At 44.3% G+C, this 10,621-nt stretch overlaps 1 protein-coding gene across 2 annotated transcripts in view; it reads left to right on the top strand.

Moving 5' to 3' along the window:
• Positions 1-8,364: 8,364 nt before the first annotated feature.
• The window catches only part of BCL2L13 (BCL2 like 13), a 43,151-nt gene continuing 40,894 nt past the window's right edge, over positions 8,365-10,621 (top strand). Inside the window, exon 1 of one of the 2 annotated variants that reach the window (XM_080915031.1) lies at positions 8,365-8,504. The gene's annotated coding sequence lies outside the window, so the exon portion shown is untranslated. The remainder of the gene's footprint in view (positions 8,505-10,621) is intronic. The other variant, XM_080915030.1, reaches the window with a different exon arrangement.

Below are 10,621 nucleotides of genomic sequence, written 5' to 3'. Positions count from 1 at the left end.
CAATTATGTTCTAAATAGACTTTAGGTGTGTGCCACCTGCATGTATGATTGTACACCACTGGGCATGTTGGTGTCCACCGAGAATTGGAGTCTGATGGCCCGGGACTGGTGTTCCAGATGGTTATGAGCCAAAACATGGGTACTGAGAACTGACTTAGGTCCTCGAGAAGAAGAATAAGGCTCTTAACTACTTCTCCAGCCCCCAGGTGTACTGCCTGGATAGTCAAATCCTTAGTGAGGAGAAAGTTTTTAACATGTCTTGTCATCCGTAATGAAATCATCATAATTCTGTGAAAGGAAACTGAGTATGATCAGGACACTGCAGTTCCTAATGTGCAAACCTTGAATGAAAGCTGAGGTGTCTCAGAGAGTGTTCCATGGTATAGCACAGTAGGAAGACATCACAATGTAAAATATCCCTTGTTACAGGTTCGGAACCAAGGCTGCAGTAAGGTCACATGCAAAGCAACACAGAAAAACTCTACCAGAAAACTTCAGGTTCATTCCTGTTTGATTTGAATTTGAGTTGTGGTCATTGTATATTAAAAAAAAAAAAAAACTTTTACTATTGCCAAAATTTTTGGTGGTCCATACTTTTAGCTATGAGAGTCTCATATAGTCACTGTGGACTTTTTAAGGAACTTGCTGGGCTGGAGAGATGGCTCAGTGGTTAAGAGCACCAGTTGCTCTTCCAGAGGTCCTGAGTTCAATTCCCAGCAACCACATGGTAGCTCACAACCATCTGCAATGAGATCTGATGCCCTCTTCTGGTGTGTCTGAAGACAGCTACAGTGTACTCACATATACAAAATTAAATAAACCTTTTAAAAAAAAGGAACTTGCTGTGTCTGTGACTGTATGTATGTGCCTGTGTGGTGTATGTGTGTATATGCACAAGAAACTTGCCCTGGGGGGAAGTGAGTGTGTGTGTGTGTGTGTGTGTGTGTGTGTGTGTGTGTGTGTGGTGTATGTATGTGTGTTCATGTGTGTATATGCACATAAGCACATGTATATGTGCTTGTGTGTGCCTGTGTATGAGAATACACCAATATGTATGTGAGAGTGTAAGTGTTCTTGTGTGTTGTGTGTGCATATATGTGTGCAAAAATGTGCATGTGTGGTGTCTGCACAGGCAAGCCTATGTGCAAGTGTGTGCATGTATCTGTGTGAGTGCTTGTGTGGAAACGCTTGAGTGAGTGTGTGTGTGTGTGCCCACATGCATGCTGGAGAGACGGCTCCATGGTTAAGAGAACTTGTTGCTCTTCCAGAGGAGCCAGGTTCAGTTCTCAGCACATACATCAGGTGGCTTGGCACCTCCTTGCCACTCAGCTCCAGGGGATCTGATACCCTTTGGCATCTTTAGGCCCCTGCACAATGCTGCACATAACCTCACGAAAATAAAAGTGAATAAATCAACCTTTAACAAAAAAAAAGAGCCAGACAATTGTGGTGTATGCCTTTAATCTCTGCACTCAGGAGGCAGAGGCAAGTGAATCTCTGAGTTGAAGATCTCTGGGTCTACAGAGTGAGTTCCAGGACAGTCAGGGATCCCAGATAAACCCTCTCTTGAAAACAAACAAAAAAACCCATACAACAACAATAAAAACAAGAAAACAAAGAAAAGCAAGTATCTCCTGAAACAATAACAAAGAAAAGGAAAAGAAAGAAAGAAAACAAAATTGTGGATGCTGGCTAGATGACTTATCAAGTAAAGGTACTTGAGGCCTGAGCGTGATGACCTGAGTTCAATTTCTGCCACCCATATAAAGGTCACAGAACACTGACTCCACACAATTGTCTTCTGACTGCCCCACATACGCCATCACAGTCATGAGCCCTCCCTACCTCTTTGCTTCCCCCCCACAACAAAAACTTACAAATGCAACAATTAAAACAATAAAGTAAGCCTGGTGCTGGGCAATAGTGGTGCACACCTTTAATCCCAACACTCTGGAGGCAAAGACAGGCAGATCTCTGCAAGTTCGAGGCCAGCCTGATCTATAGTATGAGTTCTAGGACAGCCAGGGCTACAGAGAGAAACCCTGTCTCAAAAAAAAAAAAAAAAAAAAAAAAAAAAAAAAAAAAAACAACAACAACAACAACAACAAACCCAAAGCTATGAACTAAGCTGAAGCCTATTATGCTTTCAGTATATTTTGTTGTTGTTTACCATTCATTTATTTACATGTGTGTATTTATTGGTGGTGTGTATGTGCATGGGCCCCATATGCTTCAGCTCAAGTGTTGAAGTCAGAGCACAGCTTGGGGGAATTGGTTCTCTCCTTCCACCATGTGGGTTCTGGGGATTGAACTCAAGTCATCAGGCTTGGTGGTGAGTGCCTTTACCCACTGAGGCATCTCACCAGCCTTTCCTTTGTGAGACAAAGATCTCATGTAGTCCACAGTGTTCTCAAACACGTGATGTAATTGAAGATGATCTTGAACTCCTGATTCTTGGCATCCCACTTGAAAATACTGGGGACTCTGGGTTGCAGATCTGTTAGACTGTGCTTTCAGCACACACAAACCTTGGGCTCAGATTCCAGCACTGAGTAAACTGGATCTGGTGGCAGCTCCTGTGATCCTAGCACCCAGGACGTGGTAGCAGGAGGCTGTTTTGGCTGTTAAAATTATAAACTATAATTGGACTTAACATTTTTCCTCACAAAACAATTTTATAGTACTTGCAACTGTGGCTTTTCTTTTCTCAGACGATGGGATGAAGTAGGTATTGCTGTGCAGACTTAACCATGTTTGGTGGAGAATAGTGAGCGACTTTGGAGCTTTGGATTAGAAAAGCCATTGAGTGGTGAGAGCGGTGCAGATGAGGGAGGCCTGGCTTGGGAAGTTTCCGAGGGAAATCTAAAGGCTCTGTAGGCCTTTAAACAGCCATTTGCTGTTTTGAATTGAGATTCTGAGCTGGGGCTGAAGACTTTGCCAGGATTACCAAAGAGACCAGCAGGAATGAAATGAAACCGTTGCTTTACTGGGACAATCGGTGCTGGTCAGCTAGAGCTGAGAAATTAGCTGTGATTAAGAGGAGACCAGCATCACTGAGGTGAAATCATTTAGGAAGTGTTTCCTGAGAGCACAGAAAGGCTGTGTTCCAGAGATAGCCAAGGTTGCAGCTGTATTTGGTAATGTGTTAGAGTCACTCAGGTGGTACTGGTTTTGAAGGCATAAAGGGATCATGGAGAGCAGCTGAGGCTCAGCACTGTGAGAGGCCATTGGTGAAGGTGCAGCTTCAGTGTCAGTAGAAGGCTCAGGACTGATGGGGTCATGCAAAGAAGTTGAGGCTTGACACCAGGAAGACTACCTATGAGAGGCTGTCCTAGTCAGGGTTTCTATTCCTGCACAAACATCATGACCAAGAAGCAAGTTGGGGAGGAAAAGGTTTATTCAGCTTACACTTCCATATTGCTGTTCATCACCAGAGGAAGTCAGGACTGGAACCCAAGCAGGTCAGGAAGCAGGAGCTGATGCAGAGGCCATGGAGGAATGTTAATTACTAGCTTGCTTCCCCTGGCTTGCTCAACCTGCTTTCTTATAGAACCCAGGTCTACCAGCCCAGGGATGGCACCACCCACAATGGGCTGGGCCCTCCTCCCTTGATCACTAGTTGAGAAAATGGCTTACAGCTGGATTTTGTGGAGGCATTTCCCCAACTGAGGCTCCTTTCTCTGTGATAACTCCAGCTTGTGTCAAGTTGACACAAAAACAGCCAGTACAGAGGCTACTGATGAAAGTGTAGCCCAGGAGTAACAGAAGACTCCAGCGTTTTGGAGATTCCAGTACCATGGGATGGCCACCAAAAACAGCAGCAGCAGTGGAGCAGTGGAGCCCATGCCTAAAAGACAAGCTTCGTGTGCTGTCAAGGGCAGAGCTGGAGAAGTGACCCAAACCCTTTAGAGGAGTGCAGAGAAAACTGTGAAGTGGATCCCAGACATTGGATGGTTGGTGTTTGTTTTTGCTTTAATTTGTGACTATGCCCTGGTTTTTCCCTCCTGAAGTAAAGTATTTGGCTTTCTTTTAATATTATTTTACTGGAGTTCACAATTGAGAGTAAAGTTAATTAAAGGCATGCCCCACCATGCCTGACAAAAGGAAAGTTCTTATGTTTTATCAGGTGAAACACCTTTGTAGGTTCATATCAGTATGGTTAGGCAGATACCAAATTTTGGTGATGAATAACTTTTTCCCCTAGGACCCACATGGTGGAAAGAGAGAGACAAGTCCTGAAAGTTTATCTCTGAACTCCATGTGCAAGTCACGGTGTACAGACAGTGTCACTACCACACATATAATTAGATAGATAGATAGATAGATAGATGTAAAAGGAGTTTTTTTTTTAAAATGTGACAAAATTTAATGCTTAGTTTTGGATGGCAGAACATTATATACAACTACCTAAAATTTAGAGTCTAAATTATTCTGTTAATTTGTGACCAGGTCTCTCTGTATAGCTCAGGTTGGCCTTGACCTCAAGACTGTAGAAGCTATTCTGAAATGGATGCCTGTGGTAAGCAATTTACACTTAGAGCCAGGCTGCTTTGGCCTCAAAGCATTCCTCTGTTGCCTTTGAGCAGGACCACAGATTGTTTAACAAATCCTAGTTGCTTGCAACCTCCTGCCTTTTAAAAAGTTCCTTGTTTAAATGAACAGAAGGGGCTTAAACCATCAGAAATTTGATTGCCTCATGATCCATGCCTGCTATGCGCAGATAATCTCTTGAGACTGACTCAGGATGTCGGGCTTGGTGGCAAATGCCTTTTTGCCTGAGCTATCTTGCCAGCCCAAGACTTCTTGCTTATTCCTGTGTTCAGAGAGGTCTTTCTGCTTCTGAATTCATGGCTGAAGTGTTCTTCCAGCACATATAACTGTGCTCACTGTAAGCAAGGGGACAGTAAGGAAACCACTTAGTGGGTACTCCATGATTGGGGTAAGGACATCTGGGAGAGTCCAGAGCCAAGAGAAAAAGAATCAGACTGGATATGGCCATGGCTAGGGAAGCAGGCATGGAAAGATCATGGCAGTTATCAGGAGGATGAGGAGCAGGCAGTGAAGCTAGAGCAGCCTGGGGGCTTAGGAGGAAGTGAGAAGGGCTATGGTGTTATTAGCAAAGACTCTGAGATGTTTGTTATTCAACTAACTAACTAACTACAGGAATATGTCAATGGAGAGGCACAAGTCCCTTCTACCAAGGCAAGGGAAAAAACCCCTTTTGGCAGATGGGAACCTCCTTCACAAATTCCTGAGGAATTCTGACTTTAAGGCCAGAAATACTTCTACAGTTCTAGCTTGGGCTGAGTAAAGACTGTCTCTTCTGGACACATGCACTTCCTGAGAAAGTAAATCAAGTCAGGGATTGTATCCCACACCTGTAATACCAGCACTTGGAAGTGGGGTCACTCTCAGCTACACAGCATAGTAAATTCAAGGCCAGCCTGTGCTTCAGGGGACCTGTCCTAAATAAACAGCCAGGCTTGGTATTCACCTGTAACCGCAACATTGAGAAGGCTGAGGCAGGAGGATCTCAAGTTCAAAACCAACCTGGGCTACATAGAGTTCCAGCTTCATTGAGAGACTTAACAAACTAAAGCAAACCAAACAATAAAATGGAATTTTGGCATGGTGGCACACACTAATCTTGGCACTTGGAAGATTGAATAAGATGGTGAGTTCCAGACATCTGGGCCACATAAAAAGAAACTGAATCGCGGATTTGCTCTCTCTCCTCTTTTTACAGCCTCCTCTCCAGTATTAAGGTGTAGATACCACTAGTTGGGCAGTCATCAGCTGATTCACCAAGGAGCAGGCCAAGTCTTGTCAAATAAGGGTGAGGTAGCTTTGCAGAGATAATCTCTGGAGTTAGCAAAACTTTTTTAGTATAGTTCTCCCTTGGCATCCATGAGGATTGCTTCCAAGATCCCTCTCAGATAGCAGGATACATGGATGCTGAGCTTGTTTTACACGTAACAGCAAAGTACTTACACAAATCTATATCCTCCACCCTCCTGCATGCCTTCAGCAATCTCTACATGCAAGTGTTAACCAGTCCATGGTTTCCTAAACCCGGCATCCTTTGCTAGTATCTTCAGTCTTGTAGAGAAACTATTTAGAACAAAATTTCAGATGAATTTTAAGAAGTCTATTGTGTAACCTTATTGTCTTCATCACAAACTGCTGGCCTATGTTCCTGTCAGGTTAGTCACAAAAGGTGGCTCTGCATGCTCATTTTCTCACAGGTACCCAAGCTGGTGGACGGGGAACAAGCCAGACAAGCAGACAAACCCACTTCTATTCAAGACGAGTTTGCAGGTAGTCTAAGCTGGCTTAACTTGCTATGTAGTTGCGGATAATCTTGAACTTGTGTTCTTCCTGCCCACTTTCAATCCTGCTTTTTCTAAGGGCTCAGGTTTGATTCTCAGCACCCACCTGGCAGCTCATGAACATTGGTAACTCCGGTTCAAGACGATCTAACCCCTTCTTCTGACTTTTTTCCAACACTAGGCACCCATGTGGTGCACAGTCATACATGTAGTAAGCAAAACACCCATAGCCATAAAATTAAAAAATAAAAGACATTCAAAAGGGTTTAGGATCACAGTTCATTTTGTAGATTGTGTGCCCCAAGTTCTATCCCCAGCAACACACAGGCATGATAGCCTATACCTGAGACCTCAGCACTCAGGAGGCAGAGGCAGGATGAGAGATTCAATCAAGGTCATTGGAGGACACAGAGCAAGTCTAAGGTCAGCATGGAATACAGCACCCCCCACACACAAATAACAAGAGCATGTAATTAAATAAAATTAAGGATATTTGTAATTGTGCCACCATTATCACTGTGAATTTTAAATATTTTAATCACCCTCCCCCAAACATAGCCATTAGAAGTCATGGCCTATAAGTTTGTATTGCTTTGTTTTGAAATGTGTGTGTTGGGATTGGGCAGTGTGGTCAGAGAAATCTACTTGCTAGAGTTGGTTTTCGTCTTTCACTATGTGGGTTCCAGAGATCCAACTCACATCATTAAATTTACAGCAAGCCCGGTTGCAACCTGAGGCATCTTGATGGCCCCCAGTCAGTTTTGTAATCGATCTTTTATTTTATTTTTTTTTATTTTTAAAGATAAGATTACACTATGTAGCCTTGACTGCCTGAAAATAGGTTTGGAGACCAGGCCACTCCAATTTATGGTAATCCTCCTGCCTCAGCCTTCTAAGTGTTGGGATTACAGGCTTGTATAAGCAGCTGGTCACATTTATCATTTCTGATCTGACTGGTTGCAATGTCTTCCAACTCCTAATCTTTGGTGCTGTCTGTGTTAGTGGATTACTTATCTCAAGAACACAGGCTGAAACATAAACTGCCTACTGCAGGGCGTTTATCTTGCCTAGATATCTCGACCTTTTTACTCGATCGTCATTTAAAAAGTTCTTGCTGGACAACTAGATAAAATCAGGTTACACACACCCTTCATATTAAGTAAATCTATTTTTTTTTCTTTCTGGTTGGAAGCATTCAGTTTATCCTGGACCACAGGTTGACCATGCTTTCGTGAAGTCAAGAAACAAACATATGTACAAACTGTAGTCCAGGCAGCTTGCCAGACAGTGCGAGTAAAAAATGCATTACTACTATAAGATTTCCTTTTTCACCACGGTGCCTGGGTCCTGAGTTGTCTCTACCTAGTCCTTCCACCATGAATTTAAATTGTCTTTCTTCCTTTCTTTAAATATTTATTTTATGTATGAATACTCTGTAGCTGTCTTCAGACAAACCAGAAGAGAACGTGTCTATAAGATCCCATTACAGATGGTTGTGAGCCACCATGTGGTTGCTGGGAATTGAACTCAGGACCTTTGGAAGAGCAGACAGTGCTCTTAACCACTGAGCCACCTCTCCAGCCCTTAACTTTCAGGACAATCTCCTGGCATGTGGCTACAAACCCAAACCCGGCAGCACTGGGAAGTGAAGTTTTGTCAACCCTAGGGCTTTAGCACTCCAGGAATACACAAATCTACAGAACTGGGCGTCTGAGCTGCCACTAGGGTGGTACCACACAGGGGTGAGCAGGCGGGCAGTGTCTACCTTATCTTTCTTCGCTCTACAAGCACTGGAAATGATTTGGGGAGGATACTTATGAAGTCCAAGAATCTAGGACTTGAGCGGCTCTTGGAAAGAGAGGCAAGGGACAGCTTCATAGACAGGTCACGCCTGCGCAAACTGACTAGCAGGCATCAGTGACCCCGGCTTTGTTTCCAGCTGACGGAGTCTCCGGCTTCCGGTTTGGAGCCACTGTCCGGCCCCGCCTCCACGCCCGGCCCCGCCCCCACACCGCCGTGACGGAAGCGCGCCAGGGTGACCTCACCGTCCAACATGGCGGCGGCGGTAGATTAAGTCCGCCGGTCGAAGCAGCCACCGCCGCTCCTGCACCCTGTGGGAAGCACCTGCTGCCACCGCCATCTCCTTCTTCCCTTCTGCAGCAGGACCGGAGTCAGGTGAGGGGAATAGGATTCCGGGAACGCCCTGGTGGGTGGCGGAGCAGTTTTCACCCGCTGAAGAAGGGGGTCTTAGAGACCACCACGCTGACCGCCGGACTGCCCAGGGCATGGGAGAGACCAGGCGGGAGGGAAGGAGGACTGGGCTGCTCCACTGAGGTGTCTTGGAACTTTTGGGGGGGGCTGTTTGGAGCTAATCAGACCCATCCATTGCGCCCCCACACCGGGTGGCTTTTGAACAGACTGTGTGGCTGCCTGAGGCACTGGGACTCACCCTTGCTCTACATTCTCCTCTTCACGCCGATCTCGGCTTTGAGAACCGGGGTCTGCTTTTGGGGGGTGGGGTGGGGCGGGGTGGGGGCTAGACTAGGAAGCTTGAATTTTTGCTTGGAAGAGGGAAGCGTGTGCCATTCACTCAGAACGATTACAGATTAGCTTTCTGCTAGTGGTGTCTTGTCACAGTATTAAGGCTTGTTTCTCAGTCTTAGCACTACCGTTTTGACACCCATTCCCACTCCACCCCCAACCCCAAGACAAAACAAAACCATCTAGGTCTTCTTACCCCATGAAGGCGATACCTTTCACAGTAATTTCGGCCCCCCCTTCTAAAAAACCCTTCTCACATTCCCACGGGATCCCACATTTCTTGCCTTTACATTATAGTACTGAGAAGGAGGATGCCTAGGCGTTCTAAGTTGGGGATTTTACTTAGGGGTAAAAATTGAAGGGATCTGCTCAGAAATTCACATTGTTTTGACTGATAGCTCTGTTAAGCAATTCACCATCCCCATGCACAAGTGCTTATCTAAACGGCCTGTTTTAATCTATGTTTAGAAGTTTTGAACCATACTGACAGGCTCCACTTCTTTCTGATATTAAAAATAGTTTTGCAGCATTTCCAATATTCCCCTCGGAGGCTTGATATAAACCAGATTCTTGATGCTCTCTGCCCTAACTTGTGTGACCTTAAACGAATTGCCACACCCTTGAAATACCTCTCTTCCATTTTGTTCTAACACATAAAAAGTTGGGCTAGTGTGTGGGTTGAACCACTTATATTTTATATACACAGTTGGATAAATGTATCCTGGATGTTTATAACAGTGAATTGAAAATATTTAAACCGTTTTTCTACAAAGTCCCTTGGCTCTGGAAAATTAGGTACTATTCTAACTCTTCTAAATTTTTTTTTTCAGACTGCTCATAGTCCTTAAAATAACATTTATTTTGGCTTGTTTTTGATCTTCTGTATCCTAAATTGGCCTTGCACTCAGATCCTACTTTTTTTTTTTTTTACAACCCCCCTTTTATAAAGATCCAGGAGTACCCAACCATTACCTTTAAAATGTTAATTTTATTATTGTTGTGGGTGTAAATGTATATTTGGATACACAGGGTCTCTATGTAGTCTTGGTTGTCCAGGAGTTTCTTATATGGACTAGGATAGTGTCTACCTTCCAAGGTCTATACCACCATGCAAGGCTAAAGGGCAGCGTTGGGAGTCTGCTTTCTCTTTCCATCTTTCTGTGGGTTCTAGGGATTAAACTCAAGTTGCTTTTACTGGCTGAACCATTTTGTCAGCTCTTGTTTTGTTTTGAAACAGTCTCAGTCTTGTCCAGATAGCCTTGAACCTACAGTCAGCCTCCATGGTGCTAGGATTCCGGATGGGAACTACCAGTAACACTTGTTTCGAAATGTCCTGTGTCTTCTGTTCCTGAGTGTACTCTGAAATTAAATTTAGCCCAATAATGTGTAAGGTTAAATCGAACCGTCTTTTCAAGTATTACTATTTTGACAAATGTATACAGTTATATAGTATATTTTTGTCCTTTTCACCCCCACCTCATTCTCTCATTGCCTTCACCAGACACCTTCAGTTTGTAAAAGGGAATGGTGGTGCTCTGTAAATCTAATATGGGGAAGGCTGGGTAAGATGGCTAGGAGATTGTCCTGGGCTAAAAGTGAGACTCTGCCTTAACTTTGGGTGGTGGGAGGCTGGAGAGATGGCTGTACTGTTTTTCCTAAGTACTTGAGTTTGATTCCCTGTACCCATATCAAACAGCTTACAACTGCCTATAACTCCAGCTCCAGGAGGCTCTCATACCTCTGACCTCCAT

The sequence above is a fragment of the Micromys minutus genome, assembly GCF_963924665.1.
Source record: "Micromys minutus genome assembly, chromosome: 3".
Classification (NCBI taxonomy): Eukaryota; Metazoa; Chordata; class Mammalia; order Rodentia; family Muridae; genus Micromys; species Micromys minutus.
This window is presented reverse-complemented; position numbering and strand designations above follow the sequence as displayed.